We start from the raw sequence: 14193 nt of genomic DNA on the forward strand, positions 1-14193 counted from the left end.
GACGCGCATAGCCAATCAGGAGAGTGCCACGACGTGGCGCTCCCTGATTGGCTGAAGGCAAGGCACCCTTTGTGACAGGAGTCACGGGGGGTCTCAGCATTCGGGGAAAGGGGTCCCATGTGTAAACATGGGACCCCTTTCAGTGCGTGGTTCGGGTATGCGGTTTGTTTTTTTGCCAAGTACGTGGATTACAAAAAAGAACAGGACACACTGGATTTAGGTGAGTATAATCTTATTTTCAGGTACCCCATGGATTCATCTTGGAGACGTGGACAGAGTCGGCGTGTGAACTGTGTGTGTCGGCATGTATGTAATAAGGTTTTACTTTCACGGTGTGCGTGCCCTGTTTTTATTTGGGTATTTTTTGGGGGTATTTTGGGTATTTATTTGCAGTAGAACTACAGGTACCAGCGTGCCCGTTATTTCCCCACGTGCTGGTACTTGTGGTTCTCCAAGTACCAGCTTGCGGGAGAGGCTTGCTGGGACTTGTAGTTCTGCTGCAAAAAACAATATTCTTTTATTTGTCACAAGGCTATCAGCCCCTCATCCGCAGCCCATGGATGGAGGGCGGGCTTCACCCCTGGCCCTTGGGTGGCTGGAGGGGGGGACACCTTGATTTAAGGGGTCCCCACTCCTCCAGGGAACCCCGGCCAGGGGTGACTAGTTGGGGATTTAATGCCATGGCCGCAGGGACCGATATAAAAGTGTCCCCCGGCTGTGGCATTATCTCTCTAGCTAGTGGAGCCCGGTGCTGGTGTTGAAAATACGGTAACCCCTACGTCCTTTGTCCCCCATATTTTTTGCACCAGGACCGGACGCAGAGCCCGGTGCTGGTTCTAAAAATACGGGGGATCCCCTGCCAATTTCCCCCCCGTATTTTTACAACCAGTACCGGCTCAAAGAACCCGAGGCTGGTTATGCTAAGGAGGGGGGACCCCACGCATTTTTTTTCAGGATTTTAACCCATTCCCACCCCTTCCCACTGAAAACTATGCTCTCTGTATTAGTCAGTTAAAAAAATTTTTTTTTTAAAAGATATAAATAATACTTGTGTCTCCTAATAGACAAACCAAGTAGATAATCCCTTCTAATATAAATAGATATGCTATTAGCAGTAAAAAAACACAAAAAAACATGTTTTTAATTTTTTTTTATTAGAATCCGCCAGCAAAGTGAGGCGGAATGAAATTGACGAAAATACTGTCGAAAAGCACTGCTGTCGAATCGACATTCCTCAATTGAATATACTTTTGTCGAAAAGCTGTATTTTTACCACTGCAGACATGTCGAATTTAAAAAATGTCGAATTGCAAAAAGTCGAATCTGAAACTTCCGTTTTTTTGTCGAAAAGTACTGTATTGCATTGTCGAATCCAATTCGACATGTTTTTTTTTTTGTCGAAACTGCCCCGTTTTTCGACTTTTGCGGCAATTCGACTGCAATTGCATATACCCCTAAGTCGGTATCACAAGCACATAATGAGTGTGCTTGCGATACTGACTATGGCCCTCATTCCGAGTTGATCGCTCGCAAGGCGAATGTAGCAGAGTTACACACGCTAAGCCGCCGCCTACTGGGAGTGAATCTTAGCTTCTTAAAATTGCGACCGACGTACGCGCAATATTGCGATTACAAACGAGTTAGCAGTTTCTGAGTAGCTTCAGACTTACTCTGCCTGTGTGATCAGTTCAGTGCTTTTCGTTCCTGGCTGACGTCATAAACACACCCAGCGTTCGCCCAGGCACTCCCACCGTTTCTCCGGCCACTCCTGCGTTTTTTCCGGAAACGGTAGCGTTTCCAGCCACACGCCCCTAAAACGCCGTGCTTCCGCCCAGTAACACCCATTTCCTGTCAATCACAATGCGAACGTCGGAGCGATGAAAATGCCGTGAGTAAACTTACTTTCTTCATAGTAAAGTTACTTGGCGCAGTCGCAGTGCGAACATTGCGCATGCGCACTAAGAGAATTCTCACTGCGATGCGATGAAAAACTCCGAGCGAACAACTCGGAATGAGGGCCAATGTGCGATTTTGGCTAAGTGTAAATTTTGACTATCTTTTCTATGAGATAGTCAAAATTGACTTGCCTGCACAGTCTATCTATGATTGCGATCCCGCCTGCGCGGGACCGCGTATTGGCATCGCATCGGGATCGCAATATCTCACCGTGTGTACACACCATCACTCAGCCGCTGAGGTGATCGGGGCCAGAGCTGACGTCACGAATCCTCCCTCCAAACACCTGGTCCCTCTTGCGTTTTTCCGGACACTCCTCAAAAATGGTCAGTTGCCACCCGCAAACGCCCTCTTCCTGTCAATTTCCTTGTGTTCGCCGGTGCGATGGGATTTTTCGCGCCAACCCGTCGCTGCCTGTCACTCCCCATCGCTGTGGACCGCCACGTCTGCACATAGCGGTGCATACGCATACACAGTTCAGACCTGATCGCCTGCACAGCAGCGATCAGGTCTAAATCGGCCTCTTAGTTACCTGATGTTCTGGACTCCGTGATATATAAAGGTCTCAGCAGGAGATTCCGCCCTCTTGATTGGTGGGCCCTATTGCTGGGGATGCAGCAGATCACTGGTTCCTCAGATCACTAGCAGCAGGGAACCCATACAAAAAGGCAGTCTGTCTGCTTGTCTACTGCCCTAGAAGAGGGGTGGTCTTCAGTTTTCCGGCTGTCGGGATCCCGGCGCACAGAATCCCGGCGCCAGAATCCCGATAGCTGGCATAACGTCACTTTATCTCCCTCTTGGGGGTCCACGACCGCCCTGGAGGGAGAATAAAAAGCGTGGCGCGCAGCGTGGCATGCGCAGCGAGCCCACAAGGGGCTCATTTGCGCTCGCCACGCTGTCGGTATGCCGGCGGTCAGGATTCTGACGCCGGTATGCTGGGCACCGGGAGCCCGGCCGCCGGCATACAATACTACACCCCTAGAAGGGAATATGGGTCAGAGAGGGTAATTCAGATCTGATCGTAAATGTGCTAAATTTAGCACATCTATGATCATTTACTCTGACATGCCCAACACAGGGCTAGTCCGCCCCGCATGTTAGGCCCTACCTCCCCCCCCCCCTGCACAAGTGCAAAAGCATTGCATGGAGGCGATGCTTTTGCACCTGGCGAGTAGCTCCCTGACAGCGCAGCTCCTGCACGCTGGCAGGCCGCTACCCACTGCATCCCAGGCCGCAGTGGCTGTGTGTGATATCATGCAGCTGCCGCGGCCCACTCACCACATGCCTCTGTTGTCCAGACTGCACCCTGCCAGTGGTGTTCTAACGCCATTGGCACGCCCCCTCCCACCCTGCGACCGCCACTGCCTGTCAATCAGGGAGAGGCGATCACAGCCCAGAGATGCTTTTAGCATCTCACTGGGCTCCCGGGGTGCGCACGTGCAGTGTGCCTGCTGCCAGGGCTGGATTAAGCTTTGCGGGTGCCCGGGGCACTTAAGACAGGGGGGCCCCGATGGAAGGTGGGGGATGTATATTAGATTGTGCATACCTCCCAACATGTCCCATTCCAGGAGGTACAAAATGCTCTCTACCTGGACTTCCCATTTAATATATGATTGGCGTCACCGGTATTGTACTATTTAATTGATAAGAAAGGTATTTCAACACAGATGACATCAATCATAAATTAAGAAGGAAGTCCAGTTACAGAGCATGTTGTCCCACCTGGAATGGGTCATGGCGGGAGGTATAGATTGTGTATATTGAATTTAAACCAATGGTGTATATTAGTTTTAACTAATAGTTTAATAAAGCCTGGGTAATGTTTATAGCTCCACCTAATTGAGAGACAACTATTTTATAATCTTTTCTTGTAGTGGAACAAAGAAAAACAAAATCATTTATCTTGTCACATGCCAATATAGCAGCAGCCTCTGTACTACACACTGGGACAGGACTCAGTAGGACTCTGTGTGTGTCTCTATCTCTGGACCCAAATGATTTAGTTGCATAACAGTTTACACAGGACTCAGACACTCAGATGGAGGGGAGGAGAAGCTGGGATCCCTGTCTCTGCCTTCACTGCATACTGTCCTGCTCACATTCTGGCTGCTGGTTCTGCTGCTGCTTAAGTGATGTCAGCATGCTCTGGCGAAGTCAGCGTGCATGTCAGCGTGCTCTGGTTGGGGGTGCCCCCTGACAAAGGGGGGCCCGGGTTACAGTATGCCCTGCATTCCCCCCATAATCTGAGTATGCCCGCTGCGCACGCGCATTCCACAAAGGGATCCATCATCCAGTCTGAATTAGCCCCAGAATGGCTAGAAGAGGTCACACTATCTTTTTAGGCACTATTGCATTTAACACATGCTAATGTTTACATCTATTGCTCAGATAGTTTAATTCGATCTCAAAAGGATTGTGAAAACCAAATTTATAAGCTTCAAAATCTCATGCCAGAGCCGGTGCTCACTTTGCCAGGATCATCTTAACAGATTTGTAGTCCCTGGGCAAAGCAATGTACTGGGGTCCCTACACACCAATTTACGGCAGTACCCCTACACACCAATTTACGTCAATAAATAAAAAAATAAAGAAATCATAAATTACCCATCATGTGGTCCCGAGCTGTCTCTCCATATGCTTCCATACAGCGATTTGCTGTCAGCACTATAATTGGTGGATAGCTCCACCAATCAGCATGCTGACATCCATTCACTGTAAAACAGAAGTGCCTGTTTTAATTAAATATGGGGGCATGCCGCAAGTCCACGCCCCCTTGAATAGCGGCATGCCCCCGGAAGCAGTGTCATCCCTCCTGAACTGCCCAATTCAAAGAAAAATGGGGGCGAGCCATGAGTCCACACCTCCCTGACTCGCAGCATGCCCCTGTGAACAGTGTTCCCCCTCCCAAACTGCCCACTTCAAAGAAATATGGGGGCTTACCACGAGTCCACCCCCCCCCCCCAACTCGTGCCACACCCCCACAACAGTTTCTGCACGCCCTTCATGCCTGGGCTGTAAAGTGGCCCCAGTCCATCCCTGACTGAAATTCACCCAGCTTGCCCCTGCTCGAAGGCCGCTTTAGAATTGTGTGGCCCTGGGCAGCTGCCCAGTGTGCATATACATTAAGTTGGCACTGCGCACAGTTTGACATCCCAAATCCAGATAATGTGTATTTAAACAGCTGTACAACTCCTTGCAAAAAAAGAACTCTGCTTAATTGATCATTTCCTCTTTGTTCATTACCCTGATTTGTTAGATTTAGAAATGAATGATGAATTTGTGGGCATAATTCTGAACAGAAATAGTTTTGGCGCTTTTTCACAGGCTCTTCTCCTGTACAGTACCTGTATCTAATTGGATGCACAAGTACAGAAAAACACTTGAACGTAAGTTATTTTTGTAGACAGGTCTTACATGTTGTTGCACTGCGCTTGCTCCACAGTACCAGCATTAATGGGGGAGGCAAAATTGCACAGATATTTGCATGTAGTCAGATCACATTAGTGCCCTACTTAATATTATGCAGCCAAATATAAGGGCCACTACTCTCTGCTTATTCTTCTTGACCTCTCTGCTGCTTTTGACACTGTGGATCACCCTCTCCTTCTGCAAATCCTTCACTCTCTTGGTCTGCGTGATACTGTCCTCTCCTAGCTGTCCTCCTACCTCTCTGATCGTTCCTTCTCTGTCTCCTCTCATGATGCTACCACGCCCCCACTTCCACTAACTGTTGGTGTCCCCCAAGGTTCTGTTCTTGGTCCTCTCCTTTTCTCTCTCTATACGTCCTCTTTAGGTGAACTCATTAGTTTTTTTAATTTCCAGTATCACCTCTATGCTGATGACACTTAAATCTACCTCTCCTCCCCTGATCTCTCCCCGGCTCTCCTCACTCGTACATCCAACTGTCTTTCTGCTATCTCTTCCTGGATGTCCCAGCGCTTTCTTAAACTCAACATGTCTAAGACTGAGCTGATCATCTTCCCACCCTCCCGCACAACCTCACCTCCTACAATCTCATTATCCATTGATGGCACAATTATCTCCTCTAGCCCCCATGTATGCTGTCTTGACTTAATCCTTGACTCCTCCCTCTTCTTCAAACCACACATTCAGCACCTCTCACAAACCTGTCATTTTTATCTCAAAAACATTTCCAGGATCAGACCATTTCTCACCCAGGATGCCACTAAGACCATTATTCAATCACTGATTATTTCCAGACTGGATTACTGTAATCTCCTCCTAACTAGCCTCTCTGACAATTACCTCTCTCCACTCCAATCTATCCTCAATGCTGCAGCCCAGCTCATCTTCCTCATCAAGCGCACTACATACACCCTTCACTGGCTTCCCTTCCCTTTCAGAATCCAATTCAAACTTCTCACACTCACTTACAAAGCGCTCACCCACTCATCTCCCATTTACATCTCTGACCTTATCTCCCTTTACTCTCCCACTTGTCCTCTTCACTCTGCTAATGCACGCCAACTCTCCTGTCTTCTGATTACTTCCTCCCACTCCTATCTCCAAGATTTTTCACGTGCTGCTCCCTTACTTTGGAATTCTTTACCTCTACCCCTCAGACTCTCTACCTCTCTACAAAACTTCAAATGGGCTCTTAAGACTCACTTCTTTACCAAACCCAGCCAAATCTCATCTAAACCCTCTGTCCCATGCTCAGTCTACCCCATCTGTGTCACCCCTGTCTGTCTGCCCCTCCCCTTTAGAATGTAAGTATGGCCCTCTTCCCTCATGTGCTTATCCTTTTCTTACGTTAATAATCCTCTACTGCCCAAATCACGCAGTTTTTTGACCACCTTGAAACTTATCTTTATGTCGTTTACTGGTGTAGTTATGCTTAGTTACCCTGAACTCTGTGATTGGGCGGTGCGGAACCCTTGTGGCACAATATAAATAAAGAATAATAATAATAGTAGTACCCTAGTTTATGTCACATTGTAGGGCTGCCAGTACATGTTAAGCCACACAGTATCCCCAATTCACATTATGATATACAGTGCCCCCTGTACAAAAGTATCCCATTCACAAATGTATATAAGATATAAAATTAAAATGTAGCTCATTTTATTTATCTCCAAATATATATATATATATATATATATATATATATATAGTACAAACCATGCAACACTAAGCTGTGTGTTTATCTATTATTATTAATGATACAGTCTACACTGTCAATGTTAGGAGATCACAGTTTGGCGGGTCTGCACCCATTATATTACTGAAAGTGTCCTAATTACTTACATTGACTGTACAGTATATACAGTAGTTCTCACTGTCTGTTTTAGATATCTATTATCTTTATTTTAACATAATCCAGATAAACATTAAGTGGCACACACGTTGGATAAGGCTCTCCTAAGCCAGAAATCTTTTTAATCATTTTATGAAAGGGACAAAATTCTCATCGCTTGAGGCTTTAGTGCTAATGTACCTGAAATGTGATCTAAGAGGAAGATGTCTTGTTGGTCTCATGGGATAGTTTATGACTGATCTGTAGGAATGATGTCAAATGCCCCTTGGCATATCGGTGATTCATACACTGCTGTAGTGAAAAGGTCATTGTGATTTTATTTCTTTGCTATCCGTAAATTCTGATTCTGTCTAATCATAGATTCAATAAAAATGAAGTAAACTATTTAAAAATAAATAATAATGACTATAAAGAAAAGTGTCTGTAATTCAATGCATATTATTTATAAAGTTCATATAGAGTGGATTGTTATGCATCAAAACCCATTAATTGGTAAAACTTATTTTAAATCTGTATTTAGGCTGAACCTATTTATACATATGCAGATATTCATATGTATGCATAGGCAAATGCAGGTGGGGGCGGGGGGTAGTACCGTGGTAGCACTGTAGTAGCAGCATTTTCTACCAAGTTATCTGTGTGTGTGTGGACCTGAGCGCTCAATCAGTGTACCAGTCATGAAAGTAGCTGCCAGGAAGAAGAGACAGGGGCTTTACCATGAGGTGGAAGAATGTGTCAATAGAAAGTGCAGTTTTGTCTCCTACTGGTTCTAATTTGTGTATTTATTTATTTATTATGGGAAATGTAACTTTTTTATGACCATGTACAGTATGTTATTTATTTTAGTTAAATATGTTATATACAGCTTATATACTATAGTCCATCTGTAGTGTTAATTATTACTACTTTATTCCACACACTGTCCAGTGTATAAAATGAACAATATGTTGATATATATGTTCAGAGTCGGTATTAGGTTCTTCTACAGCTCCTCCAGACTCCTGCACTTGCTACAGTGTTCAGCAGAGCGTGAGACTGTTGATTGCATTTGGAAACTCCCCTCTGGAAATCCTGCGTTTGCCACTGATATGCCCAGATTTATCAAGCCTTGGAGAGTGATAAATTGCACAGTGATAATGTGCCAACAAACCAACCAACCAGCTCCTGTCATTTTTCAAACCCAGCATGTAACATGGCAGTTAGGAGCTGACTGGTTGGTACTTTATCACCGTGCAATTTATCACTCTCAAAGGCTTGATAAATCTGGGCTTTAATATTTGCCACAGGAAATTTGAGATCTAAGATCTCAACAGATATCTCTAGGGGGATTTGATAATAATATTGCTTCAAGATAAGCCCTTCAAGGCCAAAGGACTGCACCATCAGAGACAGTGGGGGCTATACAGCACAGGAAATCTGAAGGTCAGACATTGACAATAGAAAATGGCCATACTGGCTCACATTGGAACATGTGTGTACTGTTGCAGATGGTGTAAGTGATGGTACTTACCAGTAAATGCCCTGAAGTCAGTGAACAGCCCAGTACTTAACCAGTGAAGGAGTTTATTCAGCAGTAATCAGGATGTATAGCCGTTCTCACAGTTATGCACCGTGTCAGACTGGGTCATGAATGGCCCACTAGGAAAATGCAGTGGTAGGGGCCCATGCTTAGGGGTGCCACCACAGATGCTTGGCTAACCATTAGAGAGTGCATGTCTGGGCCCCTTGACAAATATATATAGTAAATACTGCTAGTGTATGTATGATAATGTACCAGATTAATAACAGCAATGCACTGCAGAGAATCCATCATTGTCCTGTGCAGTGCAAGGTAACATATGTATAATGTAAAATAAATTATACATATTTAAGGTTTCCTCTGTACCTCTGTGGGCCAGTCTGATCCTGGTTATGCGTGTAACAGTTTTAGCATGACGCAGAGCTTGAGCGGAGCATACAAACCACCAGCCGGTGACTGTAGTGCTGGTTTCAAGTGGTACCAGCGGTTGTAGTGGTTACAGCGTTTGTGGAATCATGGGGTCTCACAAACCTAAGTGGAACACATTCGTATCCCACTGTGGTGCTCTAACACAGTGACAACATGGTGCTACGCATGTGCAGAAGTACAGACAGCAGTCATCTTGGTTAGGTTATGAAGCCTCCCTAAAAGATCCGATATGTAGATTGCACAGTAGCTCTCTCCTGGCTTAAACAGCTCAATTAATGACAGATATGCAGAGGAATGGCCAAAGAGGAAGCAATGATGATTGCTTTGCAGTGATTTTGGGGCATATGCATCAACGCTTGAAGAGTGATAAAGTGGAGAGAGATAAACTACCAACCAATCAGCTCCTAATGTAATTGTCATTTTTCATACATAGCCTGTAACATGGCAGTTTGTAGCTGATTGGTTGGCACTTTATGTGTCTACACTTTTTACCTCTCAAAGCGTTGATCACCAGGGCCGTCTTTTCGTATGGGCTAAATGGGCACTTGCTCAAGGGCCCCAGGAGTATAAGGGACCTAGGCTAATAGCTGAGGGTCCCCTCTTTCCAGGGGTACCTGATTTTTGATAATCGGCCAAGAGAAACCGGAGATATTTGATGTCAAAGCAGTGGTCCCCATCCAAACCTGTTAATTGCTTTTCTCAGCCAGATATCTCAGGCTTAGAGTTTTTCTGAGGGCATATTCCAAAAGCTGGGACTCTCACCTTTCAGTGGACACTGGCAGCTTGTCTCTACTATGCCCTGAATCAGAGATATCAGCCTTTAAGCAACTGGTCCCTGCTCCATATAAAACTGCATATTAGGTGTGTGGAGCTGGACCAGCTCCACACACCTAATATGCAGTTTTATATTTTCGTTGGTGGATTGCTCTGGTTCCTGAACTCTGGTCCCCAGTACCTCCTGAAAGGCTAGCATCTCTAGTTTCTTTTTTCAATCCCATTCAACGCTATGAAATCTATTTCTAGGAATTTGAGATATCTGCAGTCAAACAAGCTGCACTCACACCAGAAAATGATGAATATGAAGCCCACTCCACTATCCACCCCTCCCCTACGTATTAAACACCCCCTACCACCCTGCAAGTCATGTACCAGGGCCCCCTTCATTCAGCACAATGCCCCCTTCTACAGTTTAGTATTCTCCCTCCCGCCCCATCTTTGCAGTAAAGGAGTAAGTAGCAGAAATTACTTCTCCAGGTCCTACATGCTGAGCGGAAGATAAAACACCCCCTACTGCCAGTGGGACTTCAAAGCTGCTGCTGATAGCACCTCCCACCCCTACCACTGGAGAAGGGGTAGGGGCCCCAGTACATTGCTGTGCCCAGGGGCCTACACTGCTGTTAAGACGGCCCTGTTAATCACATGCCCCCATGTTTCAAATAACAATTTTTGACTGCTTCCACAGGAACCTGGTCACAGTGACTCCGCATGCAGAAAACACAAGACTTCATTCACACAGTAACATATTTAGTCAAGGATCTTTGTTCCGCAATTAAAATCATGTACTGTAACATTTATGCATTTGTTAATTTGCTTCACATTTGTATTGGAGAAATGTTTACATTTTATGTACTTCAAGTTACTCGTAAACCAACAAAATTCCATTTAGAGTCCACAGGACGGATGCATTAAAGTGTATGGCCCCTCTATGCTGTGCATAAACCAGTGGCAAATGCAGGATTTGTAACAAGGGGTTTCCAAATGCAGTCCACAATCTTCCACTCTGTGGAACATTGGAGAATGTGCTGGAGTTTGGGGGAGCAGTAGAGGAACCTAGTAATGACCTTGGACATTAATGTAAACATTGGTCTTTTTATACACTGGATACTGTATTGAATACAGTATCAATATTTAACACTATAGATGGTCTATAGTATAGGCTGCACCAAACATTTAAATAAAAAAAATAAGTGGTCTGGAAAAGGTTAAACATCCCATAATAAATGAATACACAAACATAATAGAACAAGTGCTGCACTTTCTAAGCATACATTCTCCCACCTCTTGGTACTCCTGTCTTTCTCTTCCTGGTAGTAACTTTCTGGTCCAGTGCACTGATTGAGTACTCAGATCCACACACACAGCAAACTTGGAAGAAGAAACTGCTGCCATTAGGCATGTGCAGCAGCTCTGCTTTGTCCCTTACACTACATGTTGTTGCGGCAGCTGTACTAATCATATTATATACCATTGCTTATCTTGTCATAATTTTATCCACTTCCAGGAGGAGGGTGGTTTCTGGGCAACTGGAAGGGATTGCCTATGTAATCCCTTCCCCATGTATACCTAGAAAGCTCATACATTTGCATGTTTTCTACTTAATAGACTATTTATAATGCTGCATATATTTTATAATTAACTTTACTTTATAAAGTATTTATCATTCATGACATACTTTTGTTTGAAACACACATTTTGAGGTGAAATTAAATTAGCCCTAAAATTTTTCAGGGGGAAAAAAACTGCTTTTTATCGCAATTTTTTGCCCAATTTTTTGGGGGAATTCAACTGTATCCCATTTTTGTCTCCCAAAAATATACCATATTTGGGCAATAACTCAAACGATCCAGGATAAGTTCCCGGACCTATGTGTTTTCGTGATCGCGAACCCCCAAAATCTGGGCTGTTTAACAGGGATTTTTTTCCATCTGCCTGTCCCGCCACTCACGTCGATAGATGATGTTGGTGGCTCTAGTGTCACTGACAAGCTGCAGCCACCTCCTCCTTCCTCAGGTCCTTCCGGCTCCTTGGTCCTTCCCCGCTCATGGCCCACCCCTCTTGGTACTCACATACTGTGTCTGTCAGACGGCATTCGTCCCCTCCTCAGGTTCTCAGGAACTGTATATAAGGGGCACTACTGTGGGCATTAAAAATAAGGGGCACTACTGTGTGGCATAAAGTGAATAAGGTACACTACTGTACTGTATGCTGTAATGTGAATAAGGGGCACTACTATGTGGTGTAATATGAATCAAGAGCACTATGATATTACTATTATTATTTCTACAATTGTAAGACAAATCATTGTATTACATGTTTATTTATTGTTTGTTTGTTTGTTTTGCTCCTGGAGGAAAATGTAATGTTTTAAGATGCTGTTTAAAAAAAAATATTGTTTGACCTTCATTTTAGATATCCCCATGCTTTCCTTGCTTTTCTCGCATGAAAGTTGTTTAACTATTTACTTGGCACCACCAGGCCTCTGCCAGGACTGTGTCACCTGGCTTGTCATATCACATATGGCTGACAAATTCCGCTGTGTCACCCTCCGTATGGAGGAAATCATGACTTCTTACTGCTGCAGCAGCCCCTTCCGTATTTGTGCCCCAAAATGCCTTGCGGGGTGCTTGCGCCAGAACTAAACATGCTGGGAAGGGAACCATGTCCCCAGCACATCTATGCAGATATCAGCTGCTGCAGGGGAGCTAATCAGTCCCCCCTGGGGGTTTATGCTGCCCCCCAAAAAACATTTTTTGGGAGGGGGGTTATATTAATAAGAATATAAAAAAAACATATAGTGACACATGTGGAGTGGGGGTGCACTTAACGGGGGCCTATTAACACTGAGGGCAGGGGTGGAACTACCATTGGTGCAGCAGATGCATTGCCCCTGAGGATTAAAGGGCCAATTGCTGCTTAGAACAGCAATGTGTTATCCCCTGGACCATTTTAAGCATGTTGGATGATTGGCCCAGTGCAGATAGCAGGGTGGGCACCACTGACTGAGGGACATATCCCTTAACTTAGGTAGGCAGGGCTGACCAGGGTTGGACTGGCCCACAGGGTTACAGGGTAAGTCCCGTATGGGCCCCTCTGCTTGTGGCCTCACCTACTCTTCTAGGGATCAGGTTCTAAACTGTGCAGTTCACTATGTTGTAATCTTTACAGTGCATTGCTGTTATAAATCTGGTACATTATCATGCATGCAAGACAGTATTTACTATATATGTTTATCAAGGGCCCCAGACCATGTTTTCCTTAATGGCTAGTCAAGGCTCTGTGGCAGCTGCCACACTCCCTCTGGAGACTAGCCACACCTCTACACACAGGTCCCTACTACTACATTCCCCTGGTGGGCCCTTCATGCCCCAGTCTGACACTAGGGCTGACCATGTGTGTGCTGGACTGATAGAGGAGTCCTGCCACCTATCAGCGCTGATTATCACAGCCACATACTGCTGCTAATTAACAGACAGCTGTACATTTTTTTTTGATTCACTGCTATCTGTGAATTAAAGGCTGCTTACAATCGGTGTAACTAGCACTGTAAGAGTCTGCCAAACTGAGGAAAGCACAAGGGACGGGGCCCCTGTCACTGACAGAGCAGAAGCCACTGTATTCCTGCTCCCATCAAGGTACATGCCCCCTGTTCTCCGCACCGCACAAGACATTTTACTTGTACCCCTGCCACTCACTGTCTCTCCCTGTCACCCTCCCCTGTCACTCACTGCCTCTCCTTGTTACTCTCTGCCTCCCTCTGCCTTCCGCTGTCACCTTCTGCCTGTCCTTGGCTTCTGCTGTCACTCTCTGCCTCTCTATGTCAACCTCTGCCTCCCCCTGCTTTATGTTGTTCACCTCTGCTTCTCCCTGTCACCCATTGCTGTGTGGCACATTGTGAACTTTGGCTGGGGTGGAGGAGGAGGAGGGCCCAAATTATATTTTTGCACCTGGGCACACCACTCACAAGTTCCATCACTGACTGGAGGTGAGGATGGGGGTTATGCCAGGGGATCTGTTATCACCAGCGGGTGTGGGGTTTGACATTTCAGGGGATTTTATGCCACAAGGGGGAATATTTGTGATGGGGAGTTGGTAGTAAATTTACAATGAGAGCCTATGGACACAGGGCTGGGGTGGGGTGCGAAACACCCCCTAGGTATATATTTTCTTTTCTTAAAATATTTAAATGTATCTTTAAAAATTCTTTTTAAACTGTATTAAATAAAAAAGCTCC

General features: G+C 45.3%; 1 protein-coding gene across 1 annotated transcript in view; it reads left to right on the forward strand.

The window, feature by feature from the left end:
* Positions 1-14193, forward strand: part of LOC134911704 (opsin-5-like) — a 113383-nt gene that overhangs the window by 18425 nt on the left and 80765 nt on the right. The window lies entirely within an intron of this gene.

This window comes from Pseudophryne corroboree, chromosome 4 (assembly GCF_028390025.1).
Source record: "Pseudophryne corroboree isolate aPseCor3 chromosome 4, aPseCor3.hap2, whole genome shotgun sequence".
Lineage (NCBI taxonomy): Eukaryota > Metazoa > Chordata > Amphibia > Anura > Myobatrachidae > Pseudophryne > Pseudophryne corroboree.